Source organism: Lynx rufus, unplaced genomic scaffold (assembly GCF_022079265.1).
Source record: "Lynx rufus isolate CCGP_SWC_20201006 ecotype Redwood Valley unplaced genomic scaffold, mLynRuf1.p SCAF_27, whole genome shotgun sequence".
NCBI classification, from domain to species: domain Eukaryota; kingdom Metazoa; phylum Chordata; class Mammalia; order Carnivora; family Felidae; genus Lynx; species Lynx rufus.
In genome coordinates this window covers 2,326,766-2,345,421 of record NW_025814842.1, presented here as the reverse complement: position 1 = coordinate 2,345,421, position 18,656 = coordinate 2,326,766, and the positions used below count along the sequence as shown (strand labels likewise).

The following is an 18,656-nucleotide window of genomic DNA, read 5'->3' as shown; positions in this document are numbered from 1 at the left end:
GGTCCCTCCCTCCCCGTTCAGCAATTACACACACACACGCACGCACACACCCCTGCTCTTGGGCTCTCCTTGCTTTCCCTCTAAAAGCATCTCTTCCTGAAATAACCCCCGGATCCCGCCTCTGCTCCAACGGGGAGAAAGCTGGGCCTGGGCACAGGTGAGCACCAGTGCCTCCTTCCTTTCTCAGCTGCCCCACATCCGGGAAGACGGGGTCTCCTGGAGTTCTCTCAGTGGCTGGTCAGGGGGACAGACGGGGATCCTGACATGGACCAGACCTGGGTCTCAGGCTGCAGACGTGGGCCCCGAATTCCAGCAGAGGGAGCGGCGTCCAGGCGAGAAAGACACCCGCAGACCCTGGGAACCAGAGGGCAGAGTCTGGGGACCCCAAGTCTTCCTGGTGGCCCTCCAGATCCCACAAGCAAGCCACTCTTCTCCCACACGGTCCAACGCCATCCAGGGGAGCACAGAGGGAGGGGCAGCCATAGGAGAGACGAAACGTTTTATTCCAGAACGTTCTACCTGAAGGCACTGTGAAATTAGTGCACCCACCTACATTTTAAGGCAGGGAGAGCAAAAACTTTGACTTGTCCTACTTACACGGAGAAGGGGCCCAGAAGGAAGACAAGATCGCTTCCAAATAAAACGGGTTTTTCTCCAGACTCACACCCGGTAGCGTGAGTGACCCTGTGGCCCCAGTGCACGTGCACATGGTGACAGCTTGAATGCAGGGAGCTTCGGGGACTAAACCAACCAGCTCCCTCGTGGGGCTTTGTTATTCAGGGGTTCCCTCCCCGGCTTCTCATAGACATGATACGTTTTCTCATAAAAGAATTACGTGTATATGGAAACACGTTTTCCGGTGGAAAAGGACATCGAGGGAAGGGCAAAAATCACCCACACTGGCCCCGTTTGCTCTTTGCCTAGCTCAACCCCTCGGGAATGACATCTGGGGACAAATAAGGTTTTCAGGTGGATCTGGCATCAGACCTGGTCCGCTCCCGTAATCACACGGTTGCTAATTGTTCTGGTAACGAGGCGTCTTTCCTGAGAGGTCAGGTGCGCGCTGACTTTCTTCCCAGGCTTGCCGCCCCTTTACTGTTCTTTTTTTTTTTTTTTTTTTGCTGTTCTCATGGACTTCTTTCGCTCGTTCTCGGAACTCGTGTCCTCCTCTTAGATGGCCTTTTCATGTTGTAGTACATTCTCGAGTAATTTTTTTTTTCTCACTGAGAAGTGCTTGGGAAGTAAATTTCCAAAATCCCTGCATGTCTAAGAATGTGTTTATTTTGTTCTCACACTTGATTGATTATTTGGTTGAATACAGAACTCCACGTTTAGAGTAAATCTCCCAGAGAACGTTGGAGCATTACTTCATTATCTCTTTGCTGGAAGATAATCCAGTGCTGCTGATGAGAAGCCAGAGTGCCACCTGATCCTTGGCCTTGGCTTGCATTTTTTCTCTCTTTCTAGAAGATTGTAGAAGCTTCTCATCGCCCACCTTTTTTTTTTTTTTTTTTTTTCTCTCTGCTATTTCATGAGGATGTAGCAAGGTCCGGAACTTTATTCATTCTCCATGGGGGTTCTCAGTGGGCCCTCTCACTGTGGACAGCTGTCACTCCTCAGCTCTGACAAGTATTACTGTCACCGTTTCGTGACTCGCTTCCTCGATAGTCTCCCTCCCTGCCTCAGTGCTTCTCAAGTGGCTGTTGGCCTCTTCGGAGTCGATCCCATGACATCTCAACTTGTAGCTCTCACTTTTCGTTTCTGTGTGGGTTTTATTTTATTTATTTGCCAGCCTAGGAGACCTCCCCGATGGACATCTCCCGGTCCCTCTATTGTGTTGTACCTACTAACTTCTTGTGTTTTAGCAACTGTGATTCGTATTTCCGTAAACTGTCCCTCTGTTCAGGCGGCCTGTTTTGTTGCAATCTGTTCTTACTTTGCAGGTGTAATTTCTGCTGGAATTTCTCTTGGGATACTCATTACAGGGGTTTTTTTTTGTTTTTGTTTTGTTTTGTTTTGTTTGTTTTTTAGGTAGAGGGTTGGAGAATGTCTTCTACTATAAATAGTTCAGGAGGCACCGCTTTATGTGGCCAGGTTGGGGGACATCGGCTGTCTCACTGCTGTATGTCACATGAAGAGGGGTCTCCTTGCCACAGTCCCCACTTGAGAGCCCTTGCTCAGAGCAGAAATATTAGAAATATTTCTTTGGCCTTAAAATTATAAATTTTCTAGTAGCAACATCAAAAAACAGATGAGATTCATTTTAATAATATATTTTATTTAACTGAACATATTGAGAATACTGTTATTTCAACATGCAATCATTATCAAAATTATGAATGAGGTATTTTTGTATTCTTTCTAAAAAAATGTTTATTTTTTAAAGAGAGAGAGCACGTGCACATGAGCAGGAGAGGGGCAGAGACAGAGGGAGAGAGAGAATCCCAAGCAGGCTCCACACGTTCAGCGGGGAGCCTGACGCAGGGCTCGGTCTCAGGAACCGTGAGATCATGATGTGAGCCCAAATCGGGAGTCAGATGCCTAACCGACTGAGTCACCCAGGTGCCCCTTTTAAGTCTTCAAAATCTGGTGTGTCTTTTACACTTTCAGCGCCTGAATTCAGACACTACATTTTCCTTGAAAATACTTGACCTCTATGTAGATTTTCTAAAGTTCACAGTTGAAAAAGGAGATTAATATGCTCAAATTGCATATTAACGTAACACAGTTAAAAGTTTTCCGGTAGCAGATTCAAGTATCGGTTTTTAGATTTTAATTAAAGTTAACGAAAGTCGAGTGGAATTTTAAATTCCACTTCTTATCCACACCAGCCACACGTCAAGCGCTCAGTAGCCAAGTGTGACTAGTGGCTGCCATATTGGACCACACGGTTCTGTATCTTCATAGGGGTTTGGGTTCCACGGTGTATACATTTCTCAAAACGTATTCCGTGACATAGTTAAAATCCATAAATTTTACCTGAAACCGCCTCCTGTTGATGATATGCACATATGTAAATTTTACCCAAAAAACACCTCTAGTTAATGATACGCATGACGAAGTATTTACAGGTGAAGTATGCTGATGTTTTCAACTTACTTCGCAACGCATAATAAGAAACAAGGATTGGGGCGCCTGGGTGGCTCAGTCGGTAAGCATCCGACTTCGGCTCAGGTCATGATCTCGCAGTTCATGAGTTCGAGCCCCGTGTCAGGCTCTGTGTCAACAGCTCAGAGCCTGGAGCCTGCTTCGGATTCTGTGTCTGTTTCTCTCTCTGCCCCTTCCCCACTCATACTCTGTCTCTCTCACAAAAATAAACAAACATTAAAAAATAAATAAATAAGGATTGATTTCTACACGGGTACATGATAAATCAAATACAGCAGAATGTTCATTGTAGAGTCAGGTGGGTGGGATATATGGGTGTTCACCATATAATTTTTCTAACTTTTCTGAATGCTTAAAGACTCTGTTAAGGTGTTGGGGAGAAAAAGAGACAGTTCTTCACCGACCTATACCTGCGTGTAATCCACTGCTCAATCTCAGAAACACAGCGTGGACTGAAAGAAGCCAGCCCCACAAGAGAATCTACGTAAGGCTCCGTTTGCACAAAGTTTTTGGACGTTATAGGCACAGCTGGCCTCTGCTGTTCGAGGTCAGAATGTGGTGATCTGTGGTGGGGAGGGTGCCTCAAAGGGGGCATAACTGGGAGTTCCGGGGTACAGATGGAGTTCTCTTTCTGATTACATGTGTGGGTCACACGGGTGTGTGTTTGCTTTGTGACAACTCACCCCAGCTTTTTGCAGAACTTTGCGCTTGGAAGGATGACAACTGCATAATGGGTTTTGTCGTTTCAAGGCGTGCGTACCCTTCACACACTGCACGGGGGAAACCAGACTTCTCTAAGACCACACTGCCTGATTTCAAGGTTTCCCGGAGTGTGCCAGGGAGATCACTGCTCCCAGGCGAGTCTTCGGGGAACAAGGACTTGGAGGCACTGGGCCTCGGTGCTGTTTCTCTGGGGAACTTTCCGTGCGCGCGTGGATTGCGTTCTTGAGCCTGATCCGCGAGAAGGAAACCCCTGTTCCTTGGCCCCTGGCACGTGTGCACCACCAACACTACGCCCCTCAAGACTGCCGAGACTTCAGACCCCCCCGTGCTCCTGCCATGATTTACTTCTCTCTCGCTTAGTGGCTTAACGAACCAAACGCCTCTCCCTTTGGTGGCTCGAGGAACCCTTCTCCGAGAACTTAAAACATGAGGCAGGAGGGCACGTTCTTCAGCTATCACAGGGGGGAATCAAAGGAGGGGCAGAGGGAGAGAAGAGTGGTAAACTGAGGCAGAACAGGAGAGGTGTGGGGGCGGCGGGGTAAACCGTGGCAAATCAGCAAGGAGACTAAGCCCCAGTATTCTCAGAATGCCTCCAGCGCACCCAGATTTTTAGCTCGTGATTCAGGACCGTCCTGCCCACTCGGTGCTCCTGTGCTGGTCGTGAAAGAGCAAGGCCTCCAGGGGCCTGTGGCGGGGAAATTACTAGAATTACAGAAACGTCGACCTCCACAAATTACAGTTTCTGGGTCGTGGAGCAGAACTTTGAGAGCACAAGTGGGGGTGGGTGTGCCGGGCCCAGGACAGCTGGGGCTGGGAGAGGGCACGGGCGGCTCTGTCACCACGAAGTGCCTGGGAGGGGAGCCAGAGGCCCTTGGAGGAGAGATGACCCCCAGGCAAGCCCAAGGAAGTTTCCAGAACAGAGGCTGAGGGCAGGGAGAAGCCTGGAAGGACCCAAGGACTCTGGATTCCTTGTTTCCCTCTCCGTTGTGGGAAAAGCCTCCCGCCAAACCACAAGGAAAGGTCTGGGAGTTCTTTTTTTTTTTTTTTTTTCAACGTTTTTATTTTTTTATTTATTTTTGGGACAGAGAGAGACAGAGCATGAACGGGAGAGGGGCAGAGAGAGCAGGAGACACAGAATCGGAAGCAGGCACCAGGGTCCGAGCCATCAGCTGGGAGTTCTTAAAAACGTGACAAGTTGCTTCTGAGGGGCAGCTGCTTAAGCCCTCCACCCAGGGCGGGAGGAGGGGGCGTCCCGCCCAAGGTGACAACCGTGCCTCGCAGCCTCCCAGGGCTGGGGCGGTGGACTGGGGGTGCGGCAGACACTGGGGCTCCCCCACCCGGGAGGGGGCCCCTCAGCCTCCCCTCCCCTCCCTGCCTGAGGACCCAAGCCCCGCCCCACCCCCTCTTCCTTATCTCTTTCTAACCTTTTGCATTTTTTAGTCTCGTTTCCTGTCGGGTTTTGCATTTCCCTCCCCCTGCCAGCCTATGACACACTTTCTCTCCTTTTTTCTTTCTTTCACCTCCTCTGGCCTCCAGACTCAGGCCTGGGCGGCGCACAGCCCCCTCCCGGCCCTGCAACCCCTGGGCGGGCGGTGCCCCTCGGACGGGACGGCCGGGCAGGGCCCGGGCCCAGGGGGAAGCCGGCGGCCTGCGCGGAGGAAGCGGCCGGCGCGGCTGGCAGAGCATGAGCCCCCCAGGTAGGCACCAGCGGACGCGGGGGTGGGGGGCGCATTGTGGGGATGCCGCCGTGGGGGGACGCCGTCGGTGGGGGGAAGGGGTGGGTCTGGAGGAGAGCACATGCGGGGGTGGGGACGGCGTGGGGTAGGGGGATGATGACGCAGCAGGGCCGCGGGGGTAGGTTGGGGGGGCGCAGTCGTTGAGGGGGGTGCGGCTGGGGGAGAGCACATGCAGGGTGGGGGCGATGTGAGGGGTCTGGGCTCACCCGTCCTCGCCCTCCTGGCCCCTGGGAGCTGGTCCCTCATCCCTCTCTCCCCCTCCCCTCTTTGTGGACCTCACTCTCCCGGCACCCCCCTTTCTGGGGGAGCCCTTCCCATCCAAGTCTGATTTCTTCCACTTTCCGCCTCCCTGTGTCCCCTCTGTGCCTCTCCGGGACAGTCTGTCTCCCTCCGGTGTCTCCGCCTGGCAGGGCCCCCACACCCCTGTGGCACTGGCCTGGCAGAGCGCCCCTGGGTGCACCTGCCCCACACAGAGGAAGAGAACCTTTTCTAACACCTGAAAGGACAGGAAGTTTCCAGACCACAGCGAAGCCTGACTCAGAGGCTCCCGAGAAGGTGGGGCCCCAGGCGGCGGAGGGGAGGGACAGCCTCTCCCACGGGGAGTCTATGGAGGGGGGCAGGAGGGGCCCCCGGCTCCCCGCACAGCCAGGAGGAGGTCCCAGTGACCTCGGGCGCAGACCACCCCCACAGGGTTAGGCTGGAAGCCCCCACCCCCACCCCAAGCTCTGCTGAGCCCTGGGGCACAGTGGGATGGGCCCCAGGGAGACCCTAAGGCTGTAGGAGCCTCAGACTCCCTGCCTGAGCTCCGGTTTGTGACATTGTGAGCTTCCGGGCACCAGCTCAGGAGAGTGTCAGCACAGGGCCCTTTGCTTAATCCTGGTCTTGGACCAAACTGACCTCTGTGCCCGGACTGCCCTCGAAGCCCTTGATTTGTAGGTCAAAAAATTTCTCTTGACATTTACAGCTTCTCTTGAAGGTGTAAGGTCCTCAACCTTCCAGAAAGGGAAAGACCCGTCGGTCCGTCGCTTGACAATTATTGAGTACCTACTCCGTGCGTCCTGTGCCCCAGAGATCCTGGGGGCTGTGCATTAATGCGGGGGCTAGAATTGAAGCTAAAACTCTCCGCCTCTGTCCGTCCCCTGAATGTCCACCTCTCTCCACCCCCGAGGAAGCTGTAAAACATGATGCTTCTGCCCAGGGTCAGAGGGGATCTCAGGCCACAGGGAGCCTGGCCCTCAGCCTGGCCCACACTCCACCTGAAGGGTTTGGCCCTGTGTGGTTTTATTCGCACCAGTATCCAAACGGAAGGCGGGTAGCCCCACCAGTCCACGCGGTCTGGAGTCAGCGCACGAATGATCCTTTATGCGATGTTTTTCTTAATCGTGGTAAAACACACGTAGCATGGAAGGTACCTTCACCACCCCCGTTAGGTCCACACTTCGCTGGTATTAAGGACAGTCACACTGCCGTGCACCCACGTCTGGACCTTCTTCATCGTCCCGGTCTGAGACTCTTTCCCCGCTAAACACGAACCACTGCCCCACCCCTGCCCGTTCCTGGCACCCACCCCGCTCTCTGTGTCTGTGGGTCTGACTCCTGAAGGGACGTCATACAAGGGGAGCCACAGCGTTTGTCTTTTCGTGACTGGCTTCTTGCAACGAGCATCGTGTCCTCAAGGCTCATCCGTGTTGTAGCGCGTGTCTGAATTTCCTTCCTTTTTAAGGCTGAGTAGCAGTAGTCCTCTGTGTGGATGGACCCGGTTTTGTTTATCCACTCGTGTATGTGATCTTCTAAAATGACTCGTGAACCTTATAGTTCTTCAAAGGACGATTTGAATCAGCCTGTGGGCATTGTCTAGGTGACGCTGCCCTGGGCACTGTGGGGGACCCACAGAAGGGACGGGACACCCAGATGTCCTTGCCCTAAGTAGTCTGTGCTGTGCCGTCTGGGTACATCGTGGCCAGAGTATACTGAGACTCTGAGATGTTACAGAATTGCGGGTGTGTGGCCGTGGGAGGCGAGGCTGGGACCTGGTGGCTCTCAGAGGCTGCGGGGATTGGTGGAAGGTTCCGGGCTGAGACGGTGCGGGCAGGGCCCCGTCCCGACGCCTTCCTCACTTTCCTTCGTAGTGTTTCTACGCCCTGGCGAGAGCGGGCTGGCTTCCCAGGACGGAAGGGCCGTGTGTCTGGGTAGATGGGGGGTGGGGGCCGGTGGACGGTGAAGGCAGCCGCTCTCTGCCCGTCATGCGAGGAAGGCCACAGTGGAAGGAGGATCCGCGGAGCTCCGCGAGGCAGTCTTCAGGCCGCCTTCCGCTGGGTCTTGCCTTGGCTCCGCGCTCAGCCTCACAGCCAGTGCTCCCTGGTGACGGGGACCGGGGTCACAACTCCCACGTGGGCCGGGAGCCCCGGACGCCCAGCCCGACGCAAGCGTGGCCTGCTGGTCTTTTGCCACCACCTGATCCGCGAACATTTTTAGAAGGTCCGATCAAGGCGCGAAGGCAGTCGGAAGTCTGCGTTCCTCCTGCCGGGTCCGGGGCCGGCCAGGCCGGTGGGAGGGCGCATCCTGCCGCGTGCCCAGACGCGCCTGCTCCTCCGCGCTCAGCCTCTGACCTTGGACGGCCTGTCATGGCAGCTCTGTGAGAGCCGTTTCTCCTCCGTGAAATCCGGATGTCAGTGCTGATGATTTTCAGGATTGTCGGTTACACCAAGCATAAAATGGAGAACACAAAATGTGACAGATGACAACCTTTGCTGGCATTCCTGGCATCGGGGGAGGTGAGGTGGCACGTTGAGGTCCAGGCTGGGGGCTGGAACCCCGGCTTTCCCACACAGCCCGGCTGGGTGGGCCCCGTCACCCGGTTTCCTTCCCCGCAAACCCCACCTTCCCGGCGGTTGTGTGGATGGTGCCGCGTTACCTGATCGGCCGAGAAAATATTCAGATTGATTTAAATACAGGATCAGAAAGAAAAGGAAAAGACAACTTTTGAGGAAGCCGCTTAGAAACCCTTGTCTTCTAAGGACAGTTGAAAGCGGCCGATTCCCAGATGCCAGCCCCGAGCGGGGCCACGCTGCGCGGGAGAAACACGCCCCTGCATGGTCCCCCGACCTGTCTGCGAGCCCCTCCTGTGCTGCGGGTCAGCGGTTCTAATGGGCTGTTTGGGTTGTGATCGGTTCAGGGCTCTGAGATGATGATGGCCCCTGTCACGTTTGTGTTAGGGTGTCCAGTGCCCATGGGTAACGGGACTGCCGAGGGGTATACTGTTCCCTCCTCCCCGGGCTTGCGCCCTCCCGTCCTGCGCCAGCCCCGTGGTCAAGCTCACTCAGGCACGTCCGTCAAAGCGCCCCACGCAGCTCGGGGCAGGGGGGTCATTCCTCGGTGGGTGACTCTCCTTGCTAGTGGCTGAGCCGGAGGGAGTGGTGTGCAAACTCCATACCCTGAAGGAGAGCTCCCTCCTGCCCGTGGGGTTTCTGTTTCTAGGGTGTAGGCTTCCCGCCTGTCCCGCTCCCACTCAGGAATGGGCAGGCCTCAGACACACGTGTGGCCATGACAAGGCACCTCCCCTCCCCGCCCCCCGCTCCGTCCCACATAGACCCTGCTTTTCTGCAGTCACTGCCACCCCCTGGGGCTGGCACCGTCCATGAGGAGGCAGCGTCCTTTAGTGGCAGGATCTGTGGTCTCGGAGCAGACAGGGCGTCATCCATGCTGTCTCCCCAGCACGCTGGCTGTGTGACCTCATGGAAGTCATCACCTCTGTGAGCCTCAACTGCACGTGTGTAAAATGGGTATAAACCCCCCCCCCCCGGGGCGCCTGGGGGGCTCAGTCGGTTAAGCATCTGACTTCGGCTCAGGTCACGATCTCATGGTTCCCGTCGGGCTCTGTGCTGACAGCTCAGAGCCTGGAGCCTGCTTTGGACTCTGTGTCTCCCTTTCTCTCCACTCCTTCCCTGCTCGTGCGCTCTCTCTCTCTCTCTCTCTCTCTCAAAAATATATAAACATTAAAAAAAATACCACCCCTACTTTAATGTAGACCAAAATGTTTCCAAAGGAAGTAATCTGACAGCTTCTGCTTTTAAAATTTTTTTTTTTTAACGTTTATTTACTTTTGGGACAGAGAGAGACAGAGCATGAACGGGGGAGGGGCAGAGAGAGAGGGAGACACAGAATCGGAAACAGGCTCCAGGCTCTGAGCCATCAGCCCAGAGCCCGACGCGGGGCTCGAACTCGCGGACCGCGAGATCGTGACCTGGCTGAAGTCGGACGCTCAACTGACTGCGCCACCCAGGCGCCCCTGACAGCTTCTGCTTTTAAAGCCCTGCTTCTGACTTGGTTATTTGTGAGGGGGGTGGGGGCAGAAGGCAGAACAGAAGTGAGGAGTTAAATACGAAGCAATATATAGGCACAGAGCTATCTCCTAATTTACAAAAAAATCAATGAGAGGCAGGAATCGGCAAGCTTTTTCTGTAAAGGTCCAGACAGTAAATATTTTAGGCTTTTCGAGCCAGACGGTCGCTGTGGAGACCACTCGGCTCTGTTCTTTGCAGTGTGAAAGCAGGTGTCCCCACAGGTGAGTGTGGCCAGAGTGGGCCCGTGGTGCAAAATGGGCAGCACGGGCTTGGCCCTTGACCATCATTTGCCAACCCCGGAATTGGGGACCTTGACCCGAGAGGAAAATTCTTGAAGACACGAGCAAACGGAATATGAACACAGCCGGCCCCGGGCCTCATCTCTAATGAAACGTGTGCAAAATAACACAGTAACGCAGCAGGGGCACGCCCGTTTCTACCGATTGCACTGGCCAAGATCGAAAGGTTGAGGGGCAGCAGACGCTCATGCACGGTGGCTTTGACAATATTTACCAGCAGATGAAGCGAATAAAGCCTCCAGTCTAGGAATCCCACTTCTAAGAAATTATCTCACAGACTTTTTCTGCACACCAATATTCATCGAAGCATTGCTTACCCAAGAAAAAGTTTGAGGCCTCACAAATGCGCCCCAAGAGTGAGGTCCATCCGTACGGTGGCATTCTGTGAGGCCATTAATTGGACCAGTGGGATCTCTAGCAGACATCTGGGAAGTTTCTGGAAAAAAAAAAACAAAACCTAGCACACGTAAGAAGGTCTCTCTGGTAGGTACCTAGGCGGGAGAGGTATGTATTTCATATTTTGTATTTTGCGTCCCTCTCTTTTGGTTTTGTGGAGCTGTTTTATTTTTACCAAGAGCACGTGCTGTCTTTACGATCAAGAAAACAACACTGAAGAGTAAGGTGACACAGAGTGTCCAGGGCCGTCCCCAGCCCGTGCTTTGAGCCCCATCCTAGTTTCTCTTGGTCCCAACCTCCTGCCTCTCGCCCCGCCTTCCGATTTCAGCTGTGTCCCAGTAAGAGAAATCACAGGGTGTCACTTCCCAAATCCGAAGTGCACAGCTCATGAGTTTTTCCATCTGCCCTCGTAGCCAAGCACCCACACAGACACAGGGGTCCTGTCCAGGGCTCCCCCAGGGCAGGGGGGCAGGGGGGCAGGGACGCAGGCCCCTTCTCTGTCGCCAACCCCCCACCCGCTTTGCCTGTCCCTGAATGTCACGTAATGGAATCACGTGGCAAGTGTGACCCTGCTGAGACCCGACCGTCAGCATCGTGGACCTTCGTCTCCCGCTCGCTGCTGAGTTGGGTGCCCCTGCGTGGACGTCTGTGATTTCTCGAGCCGCTGGTCCCACCGCTGGTACACATCTGTGTGTTTGCGCTCCGGGGCTGTTATGATAAAGCTGCTGTGAACACTTTTGTGGAAGTCTTGGTGGTGATGACCCATTTTTTTTTTTTTAATCCGAAGGTGAACAGAAGCCCCATGTCAGCATTGCTGAGCTTTCGTAAATCGTTATTTCAGGGGATGAACGTCGGAACGAAGTGAAACTGTGTCTTACTAACATTAGTGCGTCCTTCCTTGTCTGAGTGAGGATTATGTGATTCATTGAAGTTTCCTAAGAAGAAATGGCCTTTATTTTAAAAAAAATAAATAAAAGGGATTTGAGTGTCGTTAGCGCAGCAGGAAACGCTCGGTTGAATAGTAATGACACCTCACACTTCTGGCCCAGGCTCCGGTCTCCAATTCTCAGATGCTTTTCCAAACCCGACTTGTCAACCTCCATCGCGCCTGGGGTGCCGTGGCCTGTGGTCATCCTTGTTCGCAAAGAGGTGTGCAGAGATCCCCATTCCTGGGGACATTCCGGGGTGGGGGCATTCTCTGTCTCTGCAAATCCTGTCTCCCCCGGCCCTTAGGGGAGATTCTGGTTGCATTCGGGGACGTTTCAGGTGTCGGAAGAAAGCGGCCTAGGAAGGAAAGGGCGCTTTTCTCTCTAAACGTCCCAAGTTCGGGAGACCGCCCGCCTAGGGCAGAGCACAGGACCGTTCACGTGGAGTGGACCAGTCTCCTGTCCCCTTAATGTTGTCGTTGTACACGGTTTTTACCTAGTGCTATGTCTTTCTTAACTAATTAAAACTTTTGTTTTGGTTTTAATTTATTTTTATTTCAGACTGCACACAAGTGGGGAGCAGGGGCAGAGAGGGAGACACAGAATCGGAAGCAGGCTCCAGGCTTCGGGCTGTTGGCACAGAGCCTGACATGGGGCTCATACTCATGACCCGTGACATTGTGACTTGAGCCAAAGTCGGATGCTTAACCGACTGAGCCCCTCAGGTGTCCCTAGATGGCCGCCTTCTTGTTGTGACCTGGCGTGGCCTTTCCCTCCATGTGCATTTGACCCTGTCCCTCTCTGTGTCCAGTTTCCTCCACTTACGAGGACACGGGTCATATTGATTGAGGGTCCCGCCCCTAACAGCTTCATCTGAACTTCACCACCTCTTTAAAGGCTTGATCACTAACTACAGGTACTGGGGTTAGAGCTCCAATGTATGAATTTGGGGGGACACAATTCAGCTCATCGCCTTCAGAGCAGGTCTCTTTGAAAACGTTGTCTACGCTGTCCCCAACTCCTCCCCTGCGCTGTGTCTGGGACCTGCTTCAGCCAGGCTTTGGGCCCCAGCACTCTATTTAAATAGCTCTTTTTTTTTTTTTTATATGTTTATTTTTGACAGAGACAGAACATGAGCAGGGGAGGAGCAGAGAGAGAGGGAGACACAGAGTCCAAATCAGGCTCCAGGCTCCGAGCTGTCAGCACAGAGCCCAACGCGGGGCTCGAACTCATAGACTGTGAGAGCACGACCTGAGCTGAAGTCAGACGCCCAACCGGTTGAGCCACCCAGGCACCACTATTTAAACGGCTCTTGGGGCGCCTGGGTGGCGCAGTCGGTTAAGCGTCCGACTTCAGCCAGGTCACGATCTCGCGGTCCGGGAGTTCGAGCCCCGCGTCAGGCTCTGGGCTGATGGCTCAGAGCCTGGAGCCTGTTTCCGATTCTGTGTCTCCCTCTCTCTCTGCCCCTCCCCCGTTCATGCTCTGTCTCTCTCTGTCTTAAAAATAAATAAATGTTGGAAAAAAAAAATTTTTTTTAAAATAAAAAAAAAAATAAAAAAAAATAAAAAATAAAAAAATAAACGGCTCTTATCGGGGCGCCTGGGTGGCTCAGTCGGTTAAGCGTCCAACTTCGGCTCAGGTCACGATCTCGCGGTCCCTGAGTTCGAGCCCGGCGTGGGGCTCTGTGCTGATATCTCGGAGCCCGGAGCCTGCTTCGGATTCTGTGTCTCCCTCTCTCTCTGCCCCTCCCCCATTCGTGCTCTGTCTTTCTCTGTCTCAAAAATAAATAAACATTAAAAAAAATTTTTTTTAATTAAATAAATGGCTCTTATCAAGGTCACCTGGGGCCCCAAGCGGCTAAGTCCAGGGGTCCATTCTTAGTCCTTCCAGGATCTGACCTGGCCGCACATGACAGTCCACCCCTCCTCACAACACGGGTTGGTTTGCTCTCTTGGTTTTTGTCCTTCTCCACTGACCACTTCTTCTGATATCTCTTTTCTGATTCCTCTGTAACCTCCCAAGGTGCCCAGGGCCTCTTCTTCCGGTGCTTTCCTTCCCAGGGGGGTCTCATCCAGCCTCATGGCTTCCTTCCGAAGCGCTCTCCGGCTCACGGCTGCCAAGTAGAGACTCGCTCAGACCCCCTTCTGGACTCTAGATGCTGACAGCCAAAGAGTCTTGACTTGTCTCCCTGGGCCTGGAGTAGGTCCAGAATCAAACTTCTGGTTTCCCCGACCCTGCCGGGTGTGGAGGCTTCAACACCCCTGAGAGGCCTGGCTTCCCCTCTTAGAAACAGGAGTGTGTCCGCCTGCCCAGTGCAGAAATCCCAGCTGCGCCAGCTAGGTCACGGAGAACGCCGTTCCGGTGCCTTGTTGGTGCGTCTTTTGGTGGGGACTTGCTCTCCCGGCGGGTGGGGCATCGTGTGGTGTGCTGGAGACACCGCGGGCCTCAGAAGGAGGCGACTTGGGGCCTGGGCCACAAACCCACTGGGCAGTCTTGGCCAATTCCCTTCTCCCCTGTGGGCTCAGTGTCGTCCTGCGTGAAGCAGTTAATCAGACGGGCCTTGGGCCGGCGCGTGGGTTCCATCTGGAGGGCCGGTTGGTACCAGGCCGCTCGTCATGGCTTGCGTAAGAAGGACGGAGCTGTGATCGACTGCCCATGTCTGCTGCGGGTGTAAAACTGAAATTGAAGTGTGGGTGCCCCCGGTGAGTCATCTGTGCCCTTGTGTGTCATGACCAGGAACCGTCAGAGGCTTAAAGCTCCTGATTGCTCGGTGACCTTGAGCAAACCACTTCACGGCCCCAAGGTTTTGTTTCTTCACGAGCAAGATGGAGATAAATAATCCCTCCTCCCTACGGCACGGACTTGCGCTGAGCGGATAGCGGGTGAACAATCGCTTTGAAAACAGCAAAACGTTACATGGACGTGAGCTTTTATTGTCGCTAATTGACCTCTCTCGCCCTGCATCCGTGTTGACCGGGCCTTCCTCCCGGCCTTCTCATCGGGCCAGGCTCTCGTAGTGCCCCCGCTCTGGCAGGACAGCGCTGGCCGGGTTCCCCTCGTGACGATGAGGAAGGGGGTGGCCATGAGATGTTGGGTGTGGGGCGTGATCTTCTGTGTCGATCTGCAAACCCCCGGGCAGGCGGCTTCCTCCGGGGCCTTGCGGGCGCTCGGGGGTGCGCCTCTTGCGCTGGTCCCCGGCCGCTGGGTGATGCCTCGGCACACCAGGTGTGGAACAGAAACCTCCCCGGAGCAGACTTTTGTCTCCCTTCGGTGTTCACGTTTATCGCTCAGCTCTCTGGGCTTCGTTCTCCAGTTGGGCGGGTTGGGAGTGGCTGGTCTCGCTCCCGGGCGTGGCTGTGGTGAATTTCTGGAGTGGGCACTGCCCTGCGGGTTGTGGGGACCCAGTGGAAAGACCCGGATCTGTCTCTTGTCACCTGATGAAAACACCCTTGTCCCCAAACCTACATGTCTCCCTTCTTTCACCTTGAACGTTGTTAATGCCCTGTGTTTTCTGCAAAAATCCCAGAGTCCCTGTTTGCAGCCTCCTGGATGCATTACCTTCTCCCTCCGACCCCGGGGACCCATCTGTTCTCATATTATTTGGTTTAAGTGAAGCTTTGGGGCATTTCTTCTTGCCAGTGGTATGTTCTGAGTCAGATTCATTGGCCAGGCTGCTATTTATTAGTGGGTGTGTTTTATTGTAATGCGATTCATTTCCTTCTGGCTTCATTCTCCGGCCTTTGTCATGAACAATGTTTGGTGTGGTGTGAAATGAGGAGCATTGAAAACTTTTCTAAGACATAAAGGGTCTTTTTTTTTTTTTTTTTTTTTTTTTTGGTTAGTGGCAGAAAAATAAAGGACTTGTGTTTCGTGTAGGCTTGGAAACAGTGAATCAGATTTTTGTTTTGTTGAAAACCTGAAAATCTCGGGCAGGACTTGAAAGTCTCTGGACAGAGGCGAGCGCCGCGTTTAGGGGTTTGGGGTGATGCCCCTTCCCGACACGCCGGTCTGCAAGAGGGGGGGTGGCTACCCACGGAGACCGATTTGAGACAGGCCAGAAGGATTGCCTGAGTCAGACCGCTGCCGGGGCAGAGCGGGTGCCCACACTTCCTCCCTTGCCTTTCCTGTTCCGAGGGACATTTTCGTGATTCAACACCTGGTTGTTATTCACAGAAGAAACTGGGTAGTGAGTGTCAGCTCCACAACCCCCCCTCCCACCCCACCAGCAGCCACGCGACCTTGGACGAGTCGCCGAACGTGTCTGCACCTCCCCTCATCTGTAAAATGGGGATTGGGGCGCCTGGGTGGCGCAGTCGGTTAAGCATCCGACTTCAGCCAGGTCACGATCTCGCGGTCCGTGAGTTCGAGCCCCGCGTCAGGCTCTGGGCTGATGGCTCAGAGCCTGGACCTGTTTGCGACTCTGTGTCTCCCTCTCTCTCTGCCCCTCCCCCGTTCATGCTCTGTTTCTCTCTGTCCCCCCCAAAAATAAATAAACGTTGAAAAAAAAAATAAAAAAAAAATGGGGATAACAGCGTCCTTCCGACAGGAAATCAGATGAGATGCCGTCTAGGGAGCGCCCGCAGCAAGCAGGTCGCTCAGGGGACCCACAGTAAGGGACAAGTCCCGCTCATGAGGCAGGCGGGCGCTGCTCATCGGCAGGGGGACCCAGAGCAGGGTCAGAGGAATCCTTGCCAGATCTCAAATTTAGCGACAACAGTTTATGCCTTTGCCCGATGCCCGTATGTCAAGCCCCATCATCCACCTGTTCATGCCTCACCTGTGCCCAGCGGGCCCCATCCACGGGCACCCTGCTAGGTGCTGGGGACAAAAGGATGAAACAGCCGGAGTCCCGGCCCCTGCGAGCAGGTAGTGTGGTGAGGAGATGGACATGTGCACACGCAGTGAAGACGGAGCCCCCGGGTCTGGCTGAGGGAGTCGGGAAGGCTTCCCGGAGCCGCCTGAACGACTCTGGCAGAATAACAAAGTTTTTGCCGGCACAGAGGCGGGGAGGGCCTTCTAAGCAGAGAACCAGCCTACGCAAAGCCACGGAGGTGCGGTTAGTGGCAGGTCACACAAAAAGATGGGGGGCGTCGGGGCAGAGGGAGGAGAGGCCGCCAAGAGCCCTGGGTAAGGTGCCAAGGAGGCGGAGGCCGTCCTGTGGGTGAGGGCCGGCTGCTGGGGTCTTCTGAGCGGGAGCCGCGAGCTAGGGTCCCAGTGGGGACTGAAAGGTCATGAGTGGCAGCGAGGAGACCCGATGGGAGACTCGAGGCAAGAGGCAAGGCCCCCCTCAAATGGGACACAGGCCGGGATTAGCTTTGTTATTTCAAATAAGCGTCACACTCAGGTATGACAGTCATACAGGAGATGTGTCCAGACCCCGATCGCACAGCACCGGGAGGTTAGACAAAGTGCACACGTCCCCGTCACCAGCACCAGATCAGGGAGCAAAACAGGACTGGTGAAAAAATAATAGTGTAATAATAATAAGGGGCACCTGGGTGGCTCAGTCGGTTAAGTGTCCGACTTCGGCTCAGGTCATGATCTCGTGATTCGTGAGTTTGAGCCCCACCTCGGGCTCTGTGCTGACAGCTCGGAGCCTGGAGCCTGCTTCGGATTCTGTGTCTCCCTCTCTCTCTGCCCCTCCCCTCCCCACACGCTGTGTCTCTTTGTCTCTCAATAATAAATAAACGTTAAAAAAATTTTAAGAAACAAATAATAATAATGACTTTCAGTATAATAACAAGTTTTAGTATAGGTATGTCCCAAATACTTGCGTGGACATCGAGGTACTGAAACAATATTGGTTGTTGACCCAAGTGCTGTGTGTCCTGTCTGGCCACCCGAGCTGTGTCCGCGGTTTGCCCGGAGCGATACCCGTTTGCCCGTAGCAGTCCGTTTTATGAACATTGCACGTTTTATCTGTATTACCAGTGACGGCTCTTTTGGGTTGTTTCCAACTTTGTGCCATTGTAATAAGGCTGCTGGGACCGTCCTTAACGTCTCTCTTTTGGAGAGACACGCCTCTCTTTGGAGACACTCAAGAGTGGATCTGCTGAATCAGAGTATGCCAACAGTCAGCTCTAGGAGATCATTCTCCAAGAGTGTTGCTCCAGACTACACCCCCGTCAGTGACAGATGCGAGCCCCAGCTGCCCCACATCTTGGCCTACACGTGCTGTCTTCTGTCTTTTTGTTTTAGCCATTCGCGTGGCTGTATGGCCAAAACAAAAAATTTTGTGGTTTTTCATTTGCATTTCACTTATGACTAATTAAGTTGAGTACCTTTTTTGTGTGCTTATTGGCCATTTCGGATATTGTCCTTGGTGCCTCGTCAAGTGTTTGGCCTGTCATTCTATTAGGTTGTCGGTTTCTTATTGTAGTTGTTCTTTATATACGATAGGTAGGAGTCCTTTGTCAAATATATGTACGACTGATACCTTTCTTCAGTATATGGCTTGCTTTTTCAAAACCTTCTTGGTAGGGTCTGCTGATGAATAGGAGTTTTTAATTTTAACATGGTCAAATCATGTGGTCTGTAACCATACTTCTTACGGTTAATCATTTTTTTAAAATGTTTTATTTATTTTTGACAGAGTGAGAGAGGGACAGCATAAGTGGGGGAGGGGCAGAGAGAGAGGGAGACAGAATCCAAAGCAGGCTCCAGGCTCCGAGCTGTCAGCACAGAGCCCGACGCGGGGCTCGAACTCACAGACCGCGAGATCGTGACCCGAGCCGAAGTCGGACGCTCAACCGACTGAGCCACCCAGGCGCCCCGGGTGAATCATTTTTTGAACTCTATTCCAGAAAGATTTGTCTACCCCAAGATTTACGTTTTCTTCTAAAAGCTTTATCGTTCCATCTTTCACATTTAGATCTACAAAGCCCTCTAGAATGAATTTTTTTAGTTTCTTTATTTTCTTTTTTGTTAAGGTTTACTTACGTATTTTGAGGAGGGGGAGGGGCAGAGAGAGGCAGAGAGAGAATCCCAAGCAGGCTCCACGCTAATAGCACACGGCCTGAACTCAGAAACCGTGAGACTATCACCTGGGCCGGACTCAAGAGTCGGACACTCGACTGCCTGAGCCACCCAGGCACCCCTGAATTTTTTCCTTTAAAATAAACCGTA

General features: G+C 53.6%; 1 protein-coding gene across 2 annotated transcripts in view; it reads left to right on the top strand.

Moving 5' to 3' along the window:
• Positions 1–5,315: 5,315 nt before the first annotated feature.
• The window catches only part of CARD11 (caspase recruitment domain family member 11), a 117,396-nt gene continuing 104,055 nt past the window's right edge, over positions 5,316–18,656 (top strand). For both annotated transcript variants that reach the window (XM_047089057.1, XM_047089062.1), the window contains exon 1: positions 5,316–5,528. The gene's annotated coding sequence lies outside the window, so the exon portion shown is untranslated. The remainder of the gene's footprint in view (positions 5,529–18,656) is intronic.